Source organism: Panicum virgatum, chromosome 6N, assembly GCF_016808335.1.
Source record: "Panicum virgatum strain AP13 chromosome 6N, P.virgatum_v5, whole genome shotgun sequence".
Lineage (NCBI taxonomy): Eukaryota > Viridiplantae > Streptophyta > Magnoliopsida > Poales > Poaceae > Panicum > Panicum virgatum.
This window is the reverse complement of record NC_053150.1, coordinates 12,122,141-12,144,387: the sequence shown is the minus strand read 5'-3', so window position 1 is coordinate 12,144,387 and position 22,247 is coordinate 12,122,141. Positions and strand designations below refer to the sequence as shown.

The window sequence follows — 22,247 nt, the reverse complement described above, 5'->3', positions numbered from 1 at the left end:
AGGCGCTGCTCCCTGGCCGCGGCTCGCCACCCGCTGCACGCGCCTGCGCCTGGCCGCCGACAAGGATGAGGCCGAGGGGCCGAGCAGCCATCGTTTCCTGCATTCCGCGGCGGCGCAGCCCGTCCTTACCAGGCTGCCTCCTGGATGGCTCGCCGCTCACCTACCACGCATGGCCGCCGAGCAGGGCCGTGGCCAAAGCACCGAGCGGCCGCCGTTGACCGCGCCCTGCGGCGGCGTGTTTCCTCCGGCCTCCACGGCTTCGTCCCTGCCGACCTGCATCCTGGTCGCCTGTCCTCTCCGTCTCACCTTGCCGGCCACCGTGCCAAGCGCCGCCGCCGCCGCCTAGGTTGCTGTCTGGAATGGGGAATCGGGAGCTGGAGCCTGGAGGGCAGGGGCAAGGACGCAAGGTGGTGGGCGAGTGTTGTGCACGGGGAGGTGGGGGATCGGGTAGGGCAGTGGCGGGCAACATGGGCCGATCGGTGGGAAGGGGAAGTTGGGCTGCTGTGTATTTTCCAGTTATGCTATTATGCTGTTAGTTTTACATTTTTCCTTCATATACTTAACAAATACTACATGTATAAAATTTTTTGGTAAAAATAATGGGTATTCAGTTGAATACCCTTGATACATGCTAGGCCCGCCTCTGCTAGAGCACCTGATCACTTTCAGTAGTGCGTACATTGTGAGCATCTCTCGAAAAGAAAAATTGAACCTAGCCCACCGCCGGAAGCTTTCAGATAGGATAAAGGTGACCACGCAGAACCCTGGCGCGCTTGCATTGCTTACTTGGGTTCTCACCAGCCACACACGGCCTATCTATCTTGTCGTAGCAGCAGCTAGCAGCTCGATCCTTCAAACTGATGGACCCATCGCTCGATCGGATCGAAAATGATCAACTAACCACATGTAGAAAGGATAATAATACATTTAATTTAGTAGTAAACAATAGACACGTACAAGCATGACGTGGACGTGGCCGTGGGCTCCATATATACACATCGCGTGAATCACGCGCGCTTGTATCCCAAATTAAAGTAGACCTGCAGCTGCTATCGTCTGCATGTGTGGCTAGGTAGCTAGCTACTGCTACACCTGTCGTCGTCCCGTTCCAATGGGGCCAGCCGGGTCACTGCCGTCGCTGTTAGGGGCCGCTACTCGTCTCTCGTTCGCTAGGACCACGTGGAAGCGAACGGCTGTTCGTCGTCTTCTCTCGACGACCACCTCGCCCAGGCCACCCCGCCGCCGCCAACCTCCCCCACCCCTGCCGGCGCTCGCCCCCACCGCCGGTGATGCCTTGCCCATCTCCGGCGGCATAACCGGATTCGCCGCTGCCGTCTCGACCTCCCCCACCCTAACTCGCCGCTGGAGCCTCGTCGCCGCAGCTCGCCCCACCCCGACCCTGCCCAACCGCCGTCCCCCACCGCCTGGCCAGCAGCGCCCCCGCCGCCGCGCCTCGCCGCCCCCACGCCCGCCACCTCTGCCGGGCCGGCCTGCCGCCCCCGGCCTCCCTCTACAGCCGGAGAACTCTGGCGAACCCTAGCAACCCCAAACAAAAACGCCGCCGGCCTCCCACCACTGCCCACGGCCGGCGGAGACCTCGCCGCCGACCGCGCCGTCCACCTCCCGCCCGGGCCGCTTCACCCGCCCTCCACTTCGCCTGCGGCTGGAGGTTGAAGACGACGAACGCGTGGACGAGGGCGTGCCACGTCATCCGTTCGCTGCTATCTCTGGTGGCGCACGCACGCTCTATAAGAAAATCGGTCGCTGTTAGCTACCATTGCTGGATACGTATGGATTCCTGGTTACCATGCATTAGCAAAATGCCCAGCGGCCGTCGCGAAACTACTCTCAGATTGCTGCCATTGTGACGGCCACCGCCATGTGGCTTGTCTCTCTATATGCATTGTATGATTTCTGTAGTGCCTACGATTTTAGTACATACTCCCTCCATTTACAATAATAATTTATTTAAATTTTTTAACCTTAAGTTTAACAACTCGTCCTATTCAAAAAACTGAAGCTGCACGCTGGCATGTCATCTTTTGTTGTAGGAGTAGGGTATCCTCTCCGAGGAGTTGGAAGGGAAAACAAAATTCCATAGGATTTCAAAGTCCACGGTACTGGCCTGGTATAATGAACAAAAACAGCAGAAATAAATCCATTTGGTAGAGATTATGTAAGCAACAACAGAACCCGTAATGGTTTCAATCTCTAATAATAGCACCATTCACCATCTTCTAGATCGGAATCAGACAATTATATATCCTACACCCTCCGTTCCAAATCGTAAGTTGTTTTATCAAATTTAGATTCATAGATTTTACTATGTATCTGGACATAGCGTGTATATGCAGGTTCATAGCAAAAACATTGTATCTAATTTTTTGTCAAAACAAACTTTCAATTTTTTTGCCAAAACGATCTATATTGTGAAACGGCGAGAGTATTCATCATTAAAATACCTTTTAGAATGGAGGAAGTACACCGCAGGCACAATGCATAGGAGATGATTCCTGTCCGTCCAAAAAAACCGGCAAAAAGAAGGGAAACGTACGTTCCAGGAAGAGGTTTATTCGCTGGCTCAGGGGAGAGCCGGAGACGACGCAGCTGCAGCAGTAACGCAGAGCCGGCGACGCACCGAGCCGAACCATCCCGCGCCTTCGCCTGTTGCAGTGCCCTCGGCCCACAACCCCACACCACAACACACGGGCAGGGACCTGGACACGCCTCCGGCGTTCCAGGGCTCTCGCCACCAGCTGGCTATAAAGCGTGGCCCACTCTCTCTTCTCCCTGGCCTCCCCAAACACTCTGAGCACGCGACTAGCGATTCTCTCCAAGCATCACGTGCCAGGCCGGCCGGATCCTAATTTTAGTTTAATCCCGCCCGGATCCCATCGACCGGCGACGACCCATATATGGCTCCCACGGCGGCGCTGGCGGCGCGCGACGCGTCCGGCCACCTCGCGCCGCTCACCATCACTCGCAGGTATGACGACGCGCGCGGCACACCCTCCTAGAAGTGGCGCTGGCGGCTGGCGGCTGGCGCTCCCCATGCCTGGACCTTGTTACCCTTGGAGGGCCAGCCGCCGGCCACATCGATCCAGGGGCCGTTTAGTTCTCAGGGTGTAAATTTTTGGATGTCAAATTGACTGTTTGACTAGATGTCGGGAGGGCTTTTCGGACACTAATTAAAAAACTAATTTCAGAACTCACTTGGAAACCGCGAGACGAATCTTTTGAGATCTTTGACCGTATCATTAGAACATACGGGTTACTGTAGCACTTATGGCTAATCATACAATAATTAGGCTTAAAAGATTCGTCTCGTCGTGTACATCCAAACTGTGTAATTAGTTTTATTATTTAATTACATTTAGTGCTTCATACATGTGTTTAAAGGAAAAGTGGAAATTTTTGGAAACTAAACGGCCCCCTAACCGCGCGCGCGCCCTATCTACCTAGGGCCAGCTCGGCCGCGGTGGCTCGGGTCACGGCCGCCCGGCTGTGCGCCCCAGCGGCGGTGGCGGCGGCGGCGGCGGCGCTGCGAGCCGTCGGATCCGATGGCCACGGTACGGAGCCGGGCGCACGTGCGTGCGTGCATGCCTCCGTGGAATAATCTATCCCCAAAACAGGTCGCATCTTTTGCACGACGATTGGCGAGACGCCACATGCTCTGGTGTTAAGTTTTTGGATCTTTGTGTGTCTTGCTTGAAACTTGAAAACAAACTCATCGGTCCGATGACAGCTTACTGCATGCATGGTAGTACCATCTAAACATTATTGTTGTTACGCCTCGCAATAGTACTACTGAACCCATGAAAATGGTGACAGGAGATTCACTTGTGTTTGGAAGTTTACTAGCACGTTTCCAAGTTGCGTTATTGTCCAATTTTTACATCGGACAGTGCCAAGGCTAAAAACAACCTTATGTACTTGTGGCACACGAATTTGTATTGCAATAGGCTGCCAATATGCTTTTAATTTTCTACACACATGTTTGGTTCTTTCCATCAAAAAAATTTTCATGAAGGAATTTTGTATGCATGGAATACTAAATGAAGTCTATTTGCAAAAATTTTTCACATATGAGTGCAGTTTGACGCGACGAATTTAATGATGGTAATTAATTCATGATTTGCTACAGTAATACTACAGTATCCTTCTAATCGCGTGGTCAAAGATCTCATTAGATTCATCTCGCAAATTTATCCAAGAGTTCTGCAAATGGTTTTGTAATTAGATTTTATTTAATACTTCTAATTAGTGGTTAAAGAAAAAAAAATCATCGAAACCTAACCAAACATGGCCAAGCTAAGGTACGGCTGTCCATATAAAGTGAAGCAGCATCTACGTGCAGTAGTGGCTTGGGTCAAGTCGATGTGATTTGTGGCCGTCAGACTCACAGGCTAGGTCCCTGTGCAACCTATATGTACCTTTTTCTACATGCTCGTGTCTCTATGCCTCGGTTATTTCTTTTGTTTTTTTCTTTTTGATAGGAACTATGCCTCTGCTTTGTTGTCGACCTTTGCTTGGCCAGGGCATTTGATGTCGGTTTCAGCCGGTTACTGTTGTTTGGTGGCCAATGTCAAGAGTAATTAGCTAATTCCATATCTGATTGGATAAACACAAAAATCACATTTATTCACTTGTTCGGTTATTGTAGAGATTTGTGTGGATATACAGTTTCTTCACTAAAGAAAGAAAGACACTGCTGTGTATACAGTTTATTCACTAATAAAGAACAAACTATATAGTAGCTTTGTTTCTGTTTATGGTAGTGTTTCATGTGAATGTACAGTTTGTAACTAAAGAAGGTACTGCTATAAGTGGAGAAACTGAATTTTAGACTTCTTAGGTTGACAAAAAAATTTAGCATATTTCATCTTATTTCAAAATGATTTCTAGCCACCATATATTTTACCGAGGTAATGCTTTGGGGGAAATATTTTTGAAACTTTATTTTAGCAGACAATGCAAGGTTGGAGTTGATCCATGCAAGCCAATAGTGTTTGGGAACAATGCAAGGTTTGAAACTTTATTTGTAGATGGTCCTAGCACCTATCATTGTTGATTGTTACCTTCAAAATAAAGCACAATGGATGTCACAATCATAGACAACACTGGCCAAGGATGGAAACGGATCGGATTCGCACGGATACGGATTCGGATATCTCGGATAACCATATTTGTGTTTCATTCCAATTTCCATCTCTTAGGATGGAAACAGATCGGATTCGCACGGATACGAATTCGGATATCTCGGATATTTTCGGATATCCATTTTTATATTTCCTTACCGTTTCCATCCCTAGCACTGGCCCAGTCGGCCACAGTAGGTGGCTCTGGTGGATCCAGAATTTCCAGTCCTTTCGGGACTAGCCTTTCAAATTTTATTTCTCTCTGTGCTACAAGTTGGGAGATGCTTTTATAGCACTGTCTATTTGATGAAAGAAAAAAAACAGTGTGTTTGCTAAGTTTACTGCCTTTTATACTTGAGTAGTCATTCAAAACTTTGATTTAACCACATGAATTAATTAATTAGTTGGAAAAGGATAGCAACTTGCCCGCATAATAATTCGATTATATATTGCTCGAATATATTACCAATGGTTGGTTTATAGTATAGATGAATGAATCTGCTATGAACATGCTGTCTTGCAGTACCGGATCATACTGTCAATTTATATGTGCTGATGTAGCGATAAAGATTCTGTACTGTGGAATCTGTCACTCTGACCTGCACATCATCGAGAACGAGTGGAATAACGCCATGTACCCCGTGGTCCCTGGGTACGTGACTTTTAACATGCCTTGTTTTAGTTTGTTCCTCACTACTTACTTTACATGAATGTTATTTGAATTTATGTGAACATGCTGATGAAAGAACTGTTCCTCTTCCATGGTTCATGAATGGTGGCAGTCACGAGATCGCCAGAGTGGTGACGGAGGTGGGCAAGAACGTGACCAAGTTCAAGGCCGGCGACCGCGTCGGCGTGGGCTGCATGGTGAACTCGTGCCAGTCCTGCGACCGCTGCGACGAGGGCTTCGAGAACCACTGCCGGAGCATCATCTTCACCTACAACTCCGTCGACCCCGACGGCACCGTCACCTACGGTGGGTACTCGAGGAGCGTGGTGGTCCACGAGCGGTTCGTGGTCCGGTTCCCCGACGCCATGCCGCTGGACCAGGGCGCGCCGCTGCTGTGCGCGGGCATCACCGTGTACAGCCCCATGAAGTACCACGGCCTGAACGCGCCCGGGAAGCACGTCGGCGTTCTTGGCCTGGGAGGGCTCGGCCACGTCGCGGTGAAGTTCGCCAAGGCGTTCAGGATGAAGTGACCGTGATCAGCACGTCGCCGGCGAAGAAGCAGGAGGCCCTGGAGCGGCTGGGCGCAGATGCATTCATCGTCAGCACGAACGCCGACGAAATGAAGGTATACTCCCTCCGTATTGGTAAAGGAAGTCATTTTGGACAAGATTTGGGTCAAATATTGGGAATATAAATCATCAATAACTTTTAAGTTGTTGAGTTTACAAATGTGAAAATTATATGAATAGATTTGTCTTGAAAAATACTTTCATAAAAGTTTACGTATATCACTTTTCTATAAATATTTTTAAAAAAATAAGAGATCAAAGTTGTGTTTTGGAGACCGTGTCGCTGTCCTAAACGACTTCTTTTACCAATACGGAGGGAGTATATCTATCATGCCAGAGATCGCAATACTAACTACTTTTAACTGTTCCAAATTGAACTGAACAATGGTAATGGTAGGATCATGGTTTTCCCACTCACTGTGCAATGTTGGTATTTCTTTTTTGGCAGGTTGCGGCTGCCGCCATGGATGGCATCATCAACACGGTGTCCGCCAACATGTCCATGGCCCCTTACATGGGTCTGCTGAAACCCAACGGCAAGATGATCATTTTTTTTTGAACGAACAAGCACGAGATAGTGCTTATTTCATTGATAAAGAAGAGAGGTTACAAGTCCGGCTAACCGGAGAAGTTCAAAAGAGGTTTTCTGTGCCTGAATTATTGACGCGCTAAAAACGACTCAAGGTGTGCAGCCCCAGCTTGAATCAAAGCCGCTGCCTCATTCTTTATTTTCGCAAAGAGGGAGAGCGCGCTTGACTCCCTATGTTGGAAAATTCTAGCATTTCTCTCCTTCCAGATCTCCCAAATAACAAGCATGGTTAGCGCTTGCACTGCCTTCCGCGGCGTGGATGGGTTTGCCGTGACGTTGGTCCACCATTCCAAAGTGTTGCTACTTGGCTTCCAGTTGGAAGGGCGTAAGCCTGGCAGCACCACCCATGTAGCTACTTGGTCCCAAATTCTTCTGGTGTATCGGCATTCGGACATGAGGTGGTGCGATGTCTCAACTGTTGCTCTGCATAGTGGGCAAGAAGGGCTATGGTCCCAGCCACGTCGAGCCAGCCTGTCTGAGGTCCAGACGCGATCTTGTGTAATGAGCCAGGTGAAGAACTTTTCTTTGGGCAGCGCCCAGGTCTTCCAGATAGAGCAGATTCTAGGTGCCTTTGTACAGCCCAGGAATTGTGCCCTATAGGCCGATGCTGCAGTATAAACTCCTGAGGCCGTGAGCTTCCAAGTGATGCTGTCATCCTGGTTGTCAAGCAAGTGGACGTTACGTATGAGGTTCCACTGGATTGTGAATTGGATGAAGTGTTGAACAGTGAACCCCGTCCTATGATCAAGATCTCTGATCCAGTTATTATCATGTAAGGCGTCAACAACTACACGATTCTTCTTTTTAGATTTGGCATATAGCAGGGGTGCGATGTCCTTAGGTCGCCTCCCTTGGACCCAGCTTGACTTCCAGAAGCTTGCCTTTCAGCCGTTACCAATTCGGATAGTGGTGCAGGCGGCAAATACGAGGCGGTCAGTCTCATCACAAGGAAGCTCCATGGAGACCCATGGTTTGTTTGGTGATACCCAGTCATGCAAGAGCCATCGTAGACGTAAAGCACGAGCGAACTTTTCAAAATTGAGGACTCCCAGCCCCCCTAGTTCTTTGGACATGCACGATTTCGTCCAGTTGACTTTGCATTTTCCCCCGGTCAATTCGGTGCCGTCCGCCCATAAGAAGCGTTTCCTGATTTTATCCAAATCCTCCAGCACCTCTTTCGTCGCCTTCAGACGGCAAGATGATCATGGTCGGCCTGCCCCGTGAAGCCGCTGGAGATGCCGCCGTTTGATCTCATCATGGGTAAGACGATCCTCCTCGCGGAATCAGACTGTTTGTTCGTTCCATGAGAAGTTCAATTTGCATCAGTTTAAACAGGGTACCTGGATCGAGCAAGAATGCCGTTGGTTTTGCATCAGTTTATTCTTGTGTACTCAATGAGCCTTCTGAAACTGTCAAGTAACTAATCCTGGGCGTGCAAAAAAAAAAGAACAAGACCTTGGCGGGGAGCTGCATCGGCGGCATGAGGGACACGCAGGAGATGATCGACGTCGCGGCGAAGCACGGCGTGACGGCGGACATCGAGGTGGTAGGAGCGGAGTGCGTGAACACGGCCATGGAGCGCCTCGCCAAGGCCGACGTCAGGTACCGCTTCGTCATCGACATCAGCAACACCCTCAAGAGCTCCGAGCCTCCGAGTGAGATGATCCCTTCTGGCATTGGCAGCAGCTCTGCTGCTAGCTGCTGCTTGTCTCAGATATATGATGAGCAGTATCTAATATTTCGTGTCAGTGATGTTGTAGCGATGACGGAGATAAGTAGCACCGGTACCTATTCATTACCGTGTACGTTGGCTATGTTCAAATAATGCACCTTCGCATTAGTGCATTGGTTTGCTAGCGATTGTGGATGATTTGCTCGTTACCATGAACCGTGCTATGTTTTTTTTTTGCTAACTCGAGTGATTTGGAGGAATCCATCACTCGAGGAATTAGACCTTGGGTTTCACCCAAAAGAACGATCAGAAAAATTCGAGTGAAACAAGACACGGTATCACATGAAAATTTATAACCGTCAGATCATAGATCAACGAACAAGAAGGAAATGCATTTAGAGAAGGAAATTACACTGCAACATGAACTGTAAGTTTAGAGAACAATAACTAGAAAAGTAATTATAACTGAGAATAAGTCTCATAAAAATATTGGACAACACGATTCATAATGAAAAACAAAAGAAGAAATAAAAAGCAGAAAGTGCAAAATTTTCTGATTTAATTTAAGAAATCCAGAAAGACAAATTACTCAATATTCTACGAATTACAAACATTCATAATTTTGGGGGCAGTATGTAATCCTACAAAATGCAGATGGCAAAATGGCATAACAGAAAAAAGAAACAGATATATAGAAACAATTAATGTAGGAAATTACACCCAAAATAAGTACAACTTACATAATTATAACCACTGGAATTTTAAATGAACACATTCATAATAACTAATGTATCAATCTAAATATCCATGATTCAGGAATAAAGCATCTAAACTAACACAAAACAACTAGCATAAACATAAGCAAGAATGAAATTAATGCATACTACTGACAGCGAATTCACATTAGAATACAAGATACCTAAGGGCATCTCCAACAGTTCCTTATCCCTCTTCCTCATCTTTATTTTTTTGGAAAAAAAGGAAAAAAAAACAGTCTCCAATAGTATCCTATTCTAATTTCTCATCTCCTAACAATTGGCATATTGGCATCTTTGTGCATATAAAAGTACGCACGCTCTCGTCACTCCCGATCGGCTCCCCGCGGGCATTTTTTTTCCGGCACCGGCTTCCTTTGCGCCATCGTCCGCCGTCGTCGTCAGGTACGATCGGCCGCCGTGCTGTGACCGCCCTGCACCTCACCATGCACCTGCTGCCCCCTGCGCCCCTGCCCCTGGCTCCCTGCGCGTCCCCGCCATGCGCCTGCTCTCCCTGCGCACCTAGGCCCTGGCGCCCCTGCCCCTGCCCCTACGCCCTGCACCCTGGCCTGCCCTGCCCCTGGCGCCCTAGCCCCCTGGCGCTCTGCGCCATGGTTGTGGAGCCCTGTTTTCGGCTGTGCCATGATCGGCCTGCTGGCTGCGGCCGGCTAGCTGCTGGAATTTGCGCCTTTGATACTTTCTGAAACTTCTGTTCCCACATATACTGCAAAGAAAAAATATTGTATGAGTGATGAGAATTTTATTTTATCAATACAAATAGAACTTTTATTTGTTAAAAAGGATAATGGTTGCATGTATTTTTCATTGCACTGTACATAGGTTTCGACAATGATGATTTAATATTTTTTTTGGTAGGATGGATCAAATGTCCAATGATTTGTTTTGGACAAAATCAAGATATTTCTGGTTTGGAGGATCCAAATTTTCTTTTGACAAATGAGACCCAGCAAATTGAGGAGACGGCTATTGAAGTACAAGAAATTGATATGGAAGGCGGTGCTGTTGCTTCACACCCTCGCAGTTCAATGTCAAACTCGAAGAGGTCAAAAAGTTTTGACCCGAAGGAGGATTTAGTGGTGGTCTCTGCTTGGCTTAATGTGGGCAAAGATCCTGTGCATTAAGCTAATCAATCTAAAGGAACTTTTTGGAGTAGGATTCATGCTTACTTTGAGGATAACAAGACCACTCCAAGGATGCTATGAAGCAATAGAGCGTAGGAATCAAAGTGATGCAACCAGTCAGGACAAGATAATTGTATTTCTATTATTTTTTTTCCATTTCATTCGTATGGTAAGACAATCACATTGACAAGTATTTATATTCATTTTAGATATCTGATGCAGCAGAGATGTACAAGGGATTAGACCAAGAGAACAAGTCATTCACTCTAATCCACTAGTGGAACAAGTTGAATGATGAAGACAAGTGGAAGGCAAAGAGGAGGGAGCTGGCCGAGCAAGATAAGAGGAACAAAAACAAGAAGCAAAAGGTGCACACACAGTCCACTTCAAGGCAACAGACTGTAGCACAAGAAATGACGATGCACCTGTGCAAGCACAAGTAGAAGGTGCACTTGTACAAGAAGATGCAGAAAAGAGGCCGCCCGGTCAGAAGAAGGAGGTGGTGAGGCTTGTATGGAGGCTTTTTGACAAGATGTGGGCAAAGAAGGAGGCTTTTGACGGGGAGAAAGAAAAGAAGAAAGAGGAAAGATACTTGGCTGCAATAGAGCTAGTGAAAAATCATCTATCTTTAGAGGAGAAAAAGGTGGAGGCGGACCTCATGGAGAAGGAAGACAAGGTTATGTCAATGGGCATGACCTTATCCTTATTGACCCCGATGCACCTGCAGTACTATGAGATTATGCAAGCAAAGATCGTTGCTCGTCGCCTCTCTAATTAGAAATAGCTTAATATCATTTTGTTTGAATTCAGATGCACTTGTCCATTTGGATTCTCTGTTTTCACATACTAAATCGTTATCTGTTTGCACTTGTGCGATTGTGATTTGTGATCAGCTCATATTAGATTTTTAATTGATTTGGTTCAATATAATCAGTTAAGAGAGAAGCAATTGCGCTGTGTTGCAAGCTTGATCCATCAGAACATGCACGTTGATCAAGAGTTCTTGCTAGCTACTGCATTAGTACAAGTTAATAAAATAGTGCTTCATCACTGAATAAAATAGTGCTTTATTACAGAAGCAATTCATCGAACTATTAGTAACAAAATATTCTAAAGATATTAATATTTATCCGGAAAATTCTGCCACACGTGCTTGATGAGGTCTTCTTTTAATTGGTGATGGGTTTCGTTGTCTCTAATCCTTTTGTGTGCATCAATAAATTCCTCGATGGTTCGATTACTCTCATGAGAAGGCTCCACATTTTGTCCACCGTACTCGAAGGCCTCATCAGGGTCAACGGCTCCGTCATCCTCGATGATCATATTGTGCATAATGACACACGCTTTCATGATGTTTCCTAGAGTCTCTCTGTCCCACACACGACTTGGCCCTCGAACAATGGCGAACCTTGATTGAAGAACTCCAAAACCTCTTTCTACATATGGCTGGGCATAATACCCGAAACCCGAACCCCGAACCCGAAAAACCCGAGCCCGAACCAAAAAAACCCGAGCCCGAAAAACCCGAAAACTAATTCGGGTTTCAACTCACGGTATCCGAAATTATTATGGGTAATTTGGGTTTTAACCCACGGTACCCGAACTACTCGAAAAACCCGAATAACAGCCCAACCCAAATAATTTAACTCAGTCCAGCCCACCAAGCCATTCCAGCCCAACCCACCAAGCCGTTCCAGTTTCCTAACCCTAGCTGCCCACCTCCCAGCCCCCACACCACCCCTCGCACTCCAATCCCCAGCCCTCAGCCGCCAGGAGCCAGCCCCCCACGCCCCACGCTGGTCATCGCCTCACGCTGCTCAGCGCTTGCTCACGGACGCGGCCACCGCAGCACCACCCTTGCATCACGACTCCACCGGCCACCGCGGCTCCCATGCGCTGCCAGCCCGCCAGAGCAGGAGCCCAGGAGGCAGGAGCTCGAGTCTGTGCGCCGGATCCACCTATTCCGCGGCCCCAGCTTCCGCTCTGGTCGGCTCCCGTAGCTCTGGAGGCCAGGAGCTCGAGTATGCGCCGCCAGATCCGCCTCCTCTGCAACATCAGCTTCTGCTCCCGGCTCCCGTAGTCCTGCTGGCGGCGGCGGCGGGTGGGGCTTCGAGCCTTCGGCGGCGCGGCGGCCGAGTCCGAGAGCGCCTCCTCCGCCACATGCTAGGAGAGCAGGAGGGGCGGTCGCTAACGCCTGGCCGCATCGCACGCAGGAAGGACGGCGTTGAGCTCGAGCAGCGGCAGTTCGGGTTGTTCGGGTAAACCCGAACCCGAACCCGAAATGTCGGGTTTTGTTTATTTTGAGCAAAATTCGGGTTTGAGTTTTCAAAACCCGAAATTTAGAAAACCCAAAAAACCCGACCCAAAATTTTCGGGTAGCCCGAATGCCCAGGCCTATTTCTACATCCTTCCTTGCAGCTTCCTGTGCTTTTGCAAAATATTTTTCTTATTTCCCATTGGCTGAGAGATAGACTTAACAAAAGTAACCCATGATGGGTATATACCATCAGCTAAATAATATCCCAATGTGTAATCATGCCCATTAATGCTATAGTTCACCTCAGGAGTTGTACCCTCTGCGAGGTTCGCAAACAGATGAGACCGATGCAGGACATTGATATCATTATGCGAACCAAACATATCGAAGAAGGCATGCCATATCCATAGATCTTGAGAAGCAACGGCCACTAAAATAATAGTAGGCTTCTCAACATGCCCTTTGTATTCACCCTGCAAAGCTACTGGACAATTCTTCCATGCCCAATGCTTACCGTCTATGGATCCTAGCATACCAGGAAACCCTCTTTGTTCCCTGAGCGCAAGTAAGCGTGCCGTGCTAGCTTCATTAGGTGATCTCAGGTATCTATCTTCAAAAATATCAACTACTGCAGCCACAAACCTCCGTAGGCTCTCAAGTACTATACTTTCTCCAATGCGAACATACTCATCTGCTGCATTAGCTGGAACTCCATAAGTAAGCATACGGAATGCTGCAGTAACTTTTTGGAAGCCACTCAGTCCAGCTACATTAGCGGCATTCCATTTTTGCACAAAGTAGTCATCATATGATTCTACCGCATTCATTATGCATAAGAAAAGCTCCCTATTCATCCTATACCTACAGAAAACAAATCAAAATAAATAACACATACAAGAATTAGCTAGATATTTTCAACCAAACACAGGTGAATGTGCATGAACCTTCGACTGAATAAATGTGGGGGGCACGTCGGATCATTGGCTGAATAATCTTGAAACAACCTTCCATGGCCGCCTTCTCGATCTCTATACAAAACTTGATGGCCATGGATAGAACCTCCCCATCTTCCTTTTTCATTGGCAAAAGGTTGCACAATTCGAGCTGTTGACAAGATGAAATAATCGTCATCATCATCGGAAGATGACGAATCCAATTCTTTTTGCAAAAGCGATTTCCTAGCAGTCATGGAGAAACAACAGAATGGTCTAGCTCCGTAGCTGCTGGCTCTGTGTCGAACGCCTCTGCTGGCTCTGGTCGAACACCTGGAGGCCGACAGGTCAAGGCAGGGGCGACAGGACCTGTGCTGGCCGATCAGGGAGGGTCCCTGTGAAAGACCCTTGTTTGGTTTTGGTAATTGAGTGACAACTTAGGTGGAATAATAATTGTTCATGTTAAGATACACATGTGATTAGTCCACACAAAGACACTAGTATGAGAAACATGTGCCATGGAGGAGAAATGACTAAGTGTTGATGCTATGCTCATATAGTGTGATGAAAGAACTCATTGCATATGAGACATGACATGGATTCATGTGGCTAGATGGAGGAGATCAAGACAAGACTTTGCGTCGATGGACCGGTTGCAAGTGTGAAGGGCAAGTTGGAGGCTTTGAAGCGACAAACCGCATGTGGCGGGCAAGCTTGAGCAAAGACTTGGTGCCGATGGACCAATGCAACGGTGAAGCTAAGTTGAGATCGATGAACCAATAAGGTCACATGATGATATGAAGTAGATCATATCATTCAAAGAAGATCAAGCCAAGAGTTGCCTCATAATAATGATCAAAAGGCTTGATGAAGGTTGGTGCTTGTGTGGCATCAACATTTGAGAAGATGAAATAGAATGCGTAAGGCAAAGGTATGACTTGTAGAGCATTTCATTTCACCAGTCAAAGGATGCGCAGAGAAGTGCATGACCGGATTTAGGATAGATGGCCGTACTATCAAGAGGGGTAAACTTGTTTGCATATCAGTCATTTAGTGCCACTTGAGCGAGCTAACTTTGCATACATTGCAAGGATCGAGCGGCATTGAAAGTTTTACAAAAAAATGATTTGAAAATGCTAACTAAGGCTTAATGATGTTGATCATCCCGTGGGAGATCATTTGGAGTTGGCATGCTTTGGAAAAATGGTTTTTGTTGTGTTCCTAACTATGGGTTGGATATTGGAATGGAATTCTGGGTTGATCCAGTTTGTTTTGGATCATTTATTTAGTTGGGATGTGTTGTCCTCTGAGTAATTTTTTCATAGAGTCCAAGATCACCTAATTTGGACATCGGAACTAAAAGTTATGGCCGTTTTACCGAGTCTCGGCTGTACTGAAAGTTGAGCTGCGGACGGTCCGCACTAGGGCCGCGGACGGTCCGCCGGTATGATGTTTGAGATTATACAGAACTGGTTTGGTTCTATGTGGGGAGCAAAAGTGAACTGCGGACTGCCCGGCCCCTGGGAGTGGACCTTCCGCCATTAAAACATGAAACAGGCGCATAAACTTGGTGTTTCTGTTTTGGGTGTCCAAATGAATGGTGGACCGTCCGCCATTTGTGAGGTGGAGCATCCGCCTGGGTTGTAACGGTCTACTTCGAGAAGCATTTATTGAGGATATAGCCATTGGATTTGAAATGGTGGACCGTCCAGGCCCTGTGAGACGGACTGTCCACGAAAACTCTGTTTTCACGGGATTTGAGTGTAACGGCTTGTTTGGGGCTTCCCTCTATAAATAGAGATGGTGGCCGGCCATTTGAGAGGTTGAGCACCTTGGGGACTTGGTGTTATTGTGTGAGAGTGCTTGAGAGCCCTCCAACTCACTTGTGTTTCCAAAGAGTGTGATCTGATTGCGAGTGAGTGATTCTAGTGCGTTGCATTAAGAGATTGCAAGAGTTTGGCACTAGGTGATCGAGTTGCAAGCCTGTGGTGCTTGTTACTCTTGGAGATTGCCACCTCCTAGACGGCATGGTGGTGTGTCTCCGTCGTGAAGCCCGCAAGAAGATTGTGCGGTGCTCTGGAGAAGTGATTGTGAGGGATATTGTGCTCATCCCGCGGGAGCCACGAAGAGCAACTCTAGTTGAGCGAGTGTTGGCACTCCTTAGCCTAAACGAATTACTCCGCAAGCGCACAGAGACTGATTGTAGCTTTCACCAGAGAGTATGCTTGGGATATTGAATCCAAGGAACGATAAGCTTCGACTAGTGGTCTGGAGTAATTCAGCCGGACTGCCAAGGAGCAGGGGTACGAGGGTAGAGGGCTTATCTTCAGATAGAATCCTAATTACTAAGATAACTTGATAGACTACTAACTTGATCTGCTTCGGCGGCCTAAGAGAAGGGCTCAGAATGGGATGAGAAGGGAGCCCGACGTCATTCTGCAACTACTGCTATGAAAGCACTCGAACATGGTGGACTACTAAGGACGGACAAGACTGTCACCACTTCCTGCCTACCACTACGGTACCATGGGGTGGAAAACAACCCGGGATAACTAACCAAGCCGAGGCACCACGCCTAAACTATCGAGTTACTGACTTCCGCCTCGCGCTAACGATTACTGTTCTAAATTATGACAAACTTTATGTCATCATGAAAGCTAATCTACAGACGTCACAATTTTATGACAAATTGACAACATTGATTCGTCATAAAATCCGAAAACCTAAAATACTCTATTCTCCCCTCCTTTTCCACACGTGCCCTGTATGGCCCAGCTGCTTCTCAGCTCAGCTCACCCACGCCAGCCCAATCCACCATTCTCTCTCTCTCGCCTATCACTAACAAATGGGTCCCACCTGTCAAGGTCTTCTCCCACCTCTGGTTGGTTCCTCTGCCCTCTACAGCGCGCGTCCCCGGCCACCCGACTCCTCGGGTGTAACATCCCAGATTTTTTCGGAATGTTAAAAAAGTTGAAAATCGTGAATTTTAAAATTTTCTATGTTAATGCTATATTATCTCACTTAATGGTGATTTTTACCTTTTCTAAATTTCTTAGTAATTAAAATTTTAAAAAAGGAATAATAAAATGCTAGTGTGATTTGGAGTTATTCGAATTTTATCGACTCTACCTTGTTTATTCTATTCGAATTTGGATTTATCTTCATTGGGTGAAATTATTAGGAATTTAAATTCGGTGTGCACCCATCAAATTTAAATTCAAATGCTAATTTAACGGAACGAAGATAAATTCAAATTCAAAACATACCCAGATCCGATCCGCAACACATACCCAATCCAAACCCTAGCACGAATTGCCATCAAACCCAACCAGCCCAACTGGCCATCTCAGCCTGCTGTTGCTGTTCTGCGCGGCCCAGCCCGTTTCGCCTTGGCCCGATCCGGCCCACGAGCCCAGCACGGCCATTTTAGACCAAAAGCCGAGCCCTAGCCACCCCTGTTTCCTTCACTTCCGCAGCCGCCACTCCCCTTGCCCTTCTTCCTTCTTCCTGTACGCCGCCTCCCTTCCTGCGTGTGTCGCCGCCAGCCTCCCTGTGCCCAGCCACCGCTCCTCCCTTGCCACTTCCTCTAGCGCCGCTCTCCTCAGCCGAGCGGCGCCCGCCGCCTCGCGCGCAGCCGCCTCGGGGCGCTACCGTTCGCCCAGCGCCGCCGCGCGCAGCGCCGTCGCTGCGCGGCCGCCCGCGCGCAGCCTCCCTGCTCCAAGCCGCCGTCGCCTGCGCGCAGCGGAGCCACCGCCTGCCTCGCCCTCGGCCGCTGCCTCCTTGCTCGGCCGCCGCCTAGCCCCGCGCACAGCGTCGCCCGCGCGGCCGCCGCTGCGCCGAGGCCTCCAGGTGCGCCGCCGCGAGTTCCCCCACGCCGTGGCCGCCGGATTCCTCCTCCGCCGCCCAACAGAGAAGGGAGAAGGGTGAACGCAGGGGGGGGGGACGCCTCCAGCTGGATTTGTCGATTCCATTTCGACCAGATCGAGGCGGCGACGGCCGACGAGGGCAATCTCGACCTCAGCAGCAACGTGTCAACATGCTCGCCACCAAGATCTGCCTCTGATGCGTAGAACTCCGCCACCACCGTTCATGATCTCCTCCTCGGGTTCTCTCTCCCCCCGTTTCCAGGTAATGGGCTAATTTTCTTCTATTAGATCTCTTCCCGCCTCGTATTTGTATCTAATTAAACTTGCTGGTCGCTGCTATTGTGCCAAATTTAATTTTCCAAGAGCTTGCTAGTCTGAGTTACTATCCATAGAGTATCACATCAATGTGTAACCTCGGTTAATATTTGTAGGATAAAGTTTGTTGCTGCCCTATCTGCTTGTTGTTCTAGCTTTGCCTGCCTTAATCTCTATGGTTCGAGCTGAATTTATTTGGGTAGTTCATATAGATTTGCAGCAGGCATACTAGTAACTTGCGATCTCAGATTCTCAGTATTGCTTTCTTTCATTATGTAATTTGACTGTGATAGTCTTTTTTTAGAGTTCCAGGTACAAGGCCCTGGCCCATTATGTGTTGCAATTGGACCCTGTTACATTGTTCGTAGTCAAGGTTCCCCACATGTTAGCACATCAACCAGTGATAACCCAGCACTATCAGTCAATCACAAACGATAATTCAGCAGGAAACACTCATCATCCATACTGAAACCAGAAAAGCAGCAGGAAACACTCATCCTACTGAACGTGCCTGTCTCACTTTTAGATAGCACATTGCAGAACATATGATCCACGCCCATGCAATATTTCAGCCATTTTCATTCTTCGGGATGGTTGATTGTGGCAGCGATTTTTAGTACTAGCTTAATCTTCAACGCATGACTAGTTGTCTGAGTTGGAAGCCATTCTGTAGCTCGAGTTTGTGCCATCCGTCCTAGAATCTTAGTTTCGTTGGAGAAGTTCTTAGCATGAGGTTTAGTTTTTAGCTTGTTATGGTCACTGATTCTTGGGTTCCAGGCTGGCGCTAGGGATGAGTGTTACATTCTTCACTGAATTTGGGATATGTTAATCTGCCTTGCTGTCTGTCACTAATGAATTGTGTGATTGTTACATACTTCACTGAATTTGGGATATGTTAATCTGCCTTGCTGTATTTTGAATATTGACTAGATAGTTAATTGAGATGTCACTCAATAGTAAGATAAATTTGTTCCATATCATGGTTTACTATTGCATATGTAAATTTGTTCCACATTTATTAATTGCCTTGAGTTTAGATTTCCACTAGTTGTGCGGCCTATACGTTTAGTAGGGAAATGGTGTAATATGTTAGCTAGCTTAAGCTACCCTTTTGATGTATATGTTTCTGTACACTTTCTTTATAATTCTATACACTTATTATTTTTGTTCTATTTTAGATAGTTCTATTTGCAGTTTGGTTAATTTTAATATACTGGAACAGGGAATTGTTCCTCTGCACTATCTCTTTGGAGTGCACTAACCCTCTGGAGGATGAGGGAAGGTATGCCTGCTTGCTCCTCTACACTATCTCATGCTCAATTCATCTGTTGTCTAAAGTTTGAGATACATGCTTCATTAGATTTGAATTATTTGATGATGTCACAATACTTAGTTTCTGGAGACAGTAAGTTGTTTATATTGAATGGCTATACGTGTCCCTCAATCAGATTGTTTTTTTGTGAGGGGGTAGGCTCATTCAGTTTTGTTGTTGCTAACTAAAGTACACCTGGCATTTATATAATCTCACTTGCAAATCAGTGTGTATGTAATCTCTTGCCAGTAAGGACTTATGCTCTTAAATTTTTGCACGCTTGTACTTCTAGAGTAGAACTCTGTCTTCATTACGGTTTTGACGTCAGTATGATAAGAGGTACATCTATGCTTGCTGCTTATTAGTTCCACCAGGAGTGATGGCCAAACTATCTGCTTGCTGCATTGATTGTTGTTAGCTCTGTTCTCTCAGAAATAAACTTCTAGCTGATTTATGTCTAAACTGATTGGCCAATACATAGTTCTCTCAGAAACAACTTCTAGATGATTTACATGGCTGTAAGCCTGTAAGCATAACATGTAGGTATGTAACCAAACACATTAGTTTTAGACATGGAAGCCTTCAGTGTTGTAGGCCAGTAGCAATGGTTCTTGTCATCTTCTGATTAGACCATGTTGAATCCTAGTTACTGGTCATGATTGTCTTGTTTACCTGCAGGCTGGAAGGACAAGGGACTAATACGTACTTATGGCGTTTAGCTGATTATAGCCTTTTTGTTATGTATAAATGCTGATTGTAGCCTTTTTGTTATGTATAAATGTTATGTACATGTAAGCTACTCCCTCCTTCCCCATTTATAAGGCATACACGCATATCAAGATTCAAACTTTTCTATCTTTGACCAATAATTTGACTATTAATTTTTTATTTTTATAATGTTAACTTTATATGGTTAGATTCATCATCAAATATGCTTTACCATGATTATAAGTTTATAACCATAAATGATATAACATTTGAGAAATGAATGGTCAAAGTGTTATTTGGAAGACCGTGCCATGTTCTAGTATGCCTTATAAACGTGGAAAGAGGGAGTATTGTGTACCTGCTATTATTATTAATCTATTTCTCTATTTCTATTAAACTGGGATGCAATGCATTTGATGGGCTTGGCCCATTTAATTTGAGATCAATTGTAAATTTGCAAAATCTAGATCTCATTGGGTTTTGTTGGGCTTACTACATGGGCTTTGTTGGGCTATTTATAGTTTTGTGACAAATCAAATTGTCACAATTGGTTTGCCACGTCATATCCTAATTATCACCACGTCATGTGAGGACAGAATTTTGTGACATTTTTTGCCCTTCGTGGCACTTGCTTAGTCAGTCATGGCATTGATTTTGTGATGTTTTTTGGGCTCGGTAGTGACGAAAATCAAGTGTCACAAATTAGTGACATCGTAAGGATTGTCATAAAATTTGTGACAAAAAACATGTTTTCGTTACAGTATACATTTTATGACCCACATTAGGCGACGAATGTATTTTCGTCACCTGGGCGTCACAAAATGCAAAACATAACGAAAATAATCCGTTCTGTGACAAATGGAACGTCGCCTAAAATCAAATCTCTTGTAGTGTAAGGTCGGTTTCCGGCAGTTATTTCAGGTAGTGCTGGTTGTAAGCAACTGTAGAGGCGGTGCTTGATTTCCACGCAAAGGTTGGGCATCGGACGCTGGAAAGTGGGGTCGGGCGGCCTAGCCTAGGCCGGCCAGCCTACCTCTGCCTCTATGTGGCACCGCCTTCCCGTGGGACGGTCCTGATCATCTCTGGAGGTCGGTCCTTCAGGCGGTTTGATCGTCAATCTTTGGGCCGGGCGGCCTACTTGGGGCCCGGCAGCCTGCCTCTGGAGGCCTTTCGATCCTCCGTTGCACCGACACGCTTCTCTCTGGCCATAGATCACTCCTTGATGGGATGGACATCTTGTGTCTAATCATGGCCCAGGTTGTCTTTCACTTTGGATATGGGTTCAAGCCTTCTGGGTCCAAATTGTATGTATTTGGGTCCAACCTATTGGAATGGCTTGAATTCTCCCTCTATGTGACTTTGGTAAAATCTCAATCCAAGATTCCACAGAAAGTATGCCGGTCGACTGGATTCGGGCCTTCCGGTCCAAACAGTGTCCGTTTTAGGTCAACTTTGGATATGCCATTCCTGAAAGCAAATAAACACTAAAACTTGTGGAAATCATTAGTAATAATGGTTATGGTATGTGTCGGTACCCTGTAGCAGGGATACCCACTCTTACTGCGGCAAGGCAGGACCTGCGTAGTTATCCGTAACTGCGTGGAAAGGACGGAGTAGCCAGGCCCCACGGGCCAGGCTCTTCCCTCACCAGGCCAACGGCCCCGGACCCGTTCCCCGCCTGGGGATGGGTCCGGAGACGCCACGTGCCTCTAAGCAAGGGAAGATCCGAGCTGACAGCCGAGACCTCGGATCCCATAGGGGTCCGGGACCTCCTACGCCCGCCGGACCCCCCATTTACCGCGTAGGGGTCCGGAGCCGCCACGTGGCCCGGAGGCGCGGGCTCGAGCGCGAGCCTTCCGCTGGAGGACTCGCTCGCCCACTGCATTTAATGCTGATGGACAAGGCGTGCTCTGCCGCCGCGGAACGCGAGACAGCTTTTGTCAGGCACCGCTGTGCGCCGCGTATTACCAAGGTGCACAGTTCAGCCGCCTGCACCGCACCCGCGCAGTGCCCGTCTGCTGCATTAAATAGATACGACGGCACGACACTTTTCCATCATGCCGCCTACGCCGCAAGCTACACCGCCTGCCTAAGCAACGTGGTGGGCGGCGCCATTAGCTGCATCTGGCACCGACCCGACAAGACAGTGCTAGGACATGGTGGATGAGGGACTCCAGGAGCAGGCAAAGGAATCCAGAGGAGAGATCTCCTTTGCCTGTGACGCTATAATGTATGAACAATACGTTATTTTATACTACGACGTTGGACCCACCTGTCGGGGACCCAACAGCTGTGTACGCGCCCCCTTGAGATATAAAAGGG

The 22,247-nt window shown here is 47.3% G+C and overlaps 1 long non-coding RNA gene and 1 pseudogene across 1 annotated transcript; both read left to right on the top strand.

Annotated features, from left to right (window-relative positions):
* Positions 1–2,806: 2,806 nt before the first annotated feature.
* On the top strand, positions 2,807–8,412 carry LOC120680022 (annotated as a pseudogene).
* An 8,980-nt stretch (positions 8,413–17,392) lies between these two features.
* LOC120680291 lies at positions 17,393–20,074 on the top strand. The gene is made up of 3 exons (XR_005677573.1): positions 17,393–17,852; positions 19,128–19,187; positions 19,896–20,074. It is a non-coding gene; the product is annotated as an uncharacterized LOC120680291 (long non-coding RNA).
* The last annotated feature ends 2,173 nt before the right edge of the window (positions 20,075–22,247 follow it).